The 2,680-nt window shown below is 31.9% G+C and overlaps 1 long non-coding RNA gene across 1 annotated transcript in view; it reads left to right on the top strand.

Annotated features, from left to right (window-relative positions):
• The window catches only part of LOC122146651, a 1,273-nt gene extending 1,188 nt beyond the window's left edge, over positions 1–85 (top strand). The window contains exon 2 of the long non-coding RNA XR_006161182.1: positions 1–85. This exon is cut by the window's left edge and continues 809 nt beyond it. This is a non-coding gene — a long non-coding RNA (uncharacterized LOC122146651).
• The last annotated feature ends 2,595 nt before the right edge of the window (positions 86–2,680 follow it).

The following is a 2,680-nucleotide window of genomic DNA, read 5'->3' as shown; positions in this document are numbered from 1 at the left end:
CCAGTTTTAAATCTTGGTGCTTAAATGTATCACTGCTTTTGCTGGTCGTTAAACTTCAGATTTAATTCGTTTTTCCCTTTAAAGGCCTTACATCACTTAATGAAAAGAGAGTCACATTATTCACTCTTATTAGAAATCCCAAAGAACATTCCACACAAAAAAGATTTGTTTTTGTGGAGTGAATCATTTGCAGTCCTTCTAGTAACGATTCATTTAGAATAAAAAGGAGAATATATTATAAACATTTTTTATTTAGAAGAGTTCTGGACTCTGCATGCAGGCAATCGATTCACACAGAGCTGAAGAACTGATTCAGTGTCTTTCACTACACAAACGTCACTACTGTTCACTTCATTATACGTGAAGCTAAGAGAATCATATATAAAGGAAATACTTTATAGGGGCACTACATCCAGTACCTGCTTGAATCTTTAATTCAGTTTGATAAGAGCAGCTCAGATCAGTGAGTAAATTATTAGTTAACTGATAAATTAAAGGAGGTTTGCATAAACGCTTTGCTATTGCCAGTAGACTGAGACATAGAGCTTCACATGTTGCGTATGCTTATGTTTAATATCCATGTCTGTATTTATTTGACACTGCAGCTGTATATATATATATATATACGACCTGGTTTTGTTCACATTCCCCTGTTGCGATAGAAATTGCGATCTAGATAAAGCAAACCTGAGTTTTCCAGTTCTGTGTCTGTGTGAGTTTCATTTTCTCTCATTATTGCACTTGATATGATAAGAATGTTTTTCTGATTACGCAGTTCTTTAAATATCATCCAGGTGTTGATATTGAGGTTATTGATGGTGATTCACTGCTGGTTTAATGCTGACGTCTCTGCGTTTTCACGTTCGGATCTGTCGACGTTCTCTGTGAGTTGTTCTCATTTAATCACATCACATTGTGATGGAGAGAAATGCAACGTTTTTAATTGCAGGATGTTTCGTCAGAGCAGGAAACATCAGGAGAATAATATAATTCATTAATGGCCAAATAATGATTTACTTTTCATATATGGATAATAATAACAGGAAACGATAGAAATAGAATAAGGTGTTGTTTTTTTCCAATCTAAAGGTTTTAACTTTAACTTTAATTTTAAAGGCTGAATATCAAGAACAGAGCCAAATCATATTTTACCCCAAAATCAAAATAAATAAATAAACAAACAAAGATGTCAATTTGTGAAGACATTGTGATGAACGCATTGAATATTTTACTTTTTTTTCATTACACAAATTCGAATGATGCATTTAAATATGAGAATATGCTCTTGAATATGCTAACTTATCAATATCTACTTTTGCACTTTGCAAATTTGAAATGGAAAATTTGTTCTTAAGGATGTTAGATTATCAATATCTTTGGGTGTTGTACAGAGTTTTAATTTGATAAGTGGATCTGAAATATGTTTGATTGTCATGAAAGTAATGTCACAATGGCAAAAAATCTGGTCCTGAAACTGAAGTGACATTTTTCCAGTTGATTTAAGGTGTGGAAGGGTGTTAAAAGGCTTTGTGAGACTCTGCTTCTCTCTGTCTGTCCCGCTGAAGGTCACGGGTGTCAGTAATGAGATGCTCTTTCATCTGTCACTCTGATGTCTGAAGACTCGCTGGATAACTTTCACTTTCCACGGACCTTCTTCACAGGTTTCAGTCTTTGTAGTCGTTCCTGCACCGTTGTTCTGTCTTTTGCTGTTTTTCTATCTTGATATGTACTTTTAATGGATTTATTGTTTTATAAAGAGAATTACTTTAAATCCATTATTAACTTATAACTGTAGAAATTAATTAACTTTTTAAGGTAATCTCACTTCTGTGTGTCCCCCAGCAGGTGGCGATAAAACAAAGCTGAAGCTCTTGAAGGCATACTGCATACTATATACTGAAGGTTCATGAACTTTTCATTGGATTTAATAGATGAGGTTTTTCAAATAGCTTATAGGTATTTCTAGAGAAAAAGTTTTATGTAATTACACACAAAAAAAAAAAAATATTGAAAAAATATTGTTGTAGGATTTACTGTTAAATAATTTTCACTGAAATGGCAAGTAACACACTGAATTAAATGTGAGATTTTGAAGTAAAAAATACAGTATTTTATAGAAAGATGTAATAAATAGCATTTTTTTTTTTGTCAAACGTACTCTAAAAATCTGTTTTATTTATTTTTTTTACAGTGTAAATATTTTTTTACTCACTATAAAGTTCTGTTTCTAATTTTATTCATTTCCATGATTTTTTCCCCCCATGAATTCTAGTTTTTACATGAAAATGGGAACCCTGTATATTACTGCATACTGTTAACTTTTTTTAAGTATGTGAAACAGCAGTAGCCTATGTCGTTTTAAATATTTCAAACAGTATTTTTTTTATTGCAAAGAAGAAACAGCACTGCATTTGAAATACATAAAACATAAAAGGAAAGAAGAAAAAGTACTCTTTCTATTATTTATGGGTTTAAGGGATTTTGCAGTGTTGGAATTTTCAGCAAGAAAGACATCAAATCTAGGCAAAGTGTTTGAAAAATCTGTTCATATTTTCAATGCCTAACAAAAAATAAATCCTTTTTTAAAACAGCCGTGATGTTTGGCGTCACGTGACGTCATCAGGTCGTGCATAAATTTGAATAAATTTCACGGAGTGGCGTGCAATTATTATCTTAAAAA

Source organism: Cyprinus carpio, chromosome A11, assembly GCF_018340385.1.
Source record: "Cyprinus carpio isolate SPL01 chromosome A11, ASM1834038v1, whole genome shotgun sequence".
In the NCBI taxonomy this organism is placed as follows: domain Eukaryota; kingdom Metazoa; phylum Chordata; class Actinopteri; order Cypriniformes; family Cyprinidae; genus Cyprinus; species Cyprinus carpio.
This window is presented reverse-complemented; position numbering and strand designations above follow the sequence as displayed.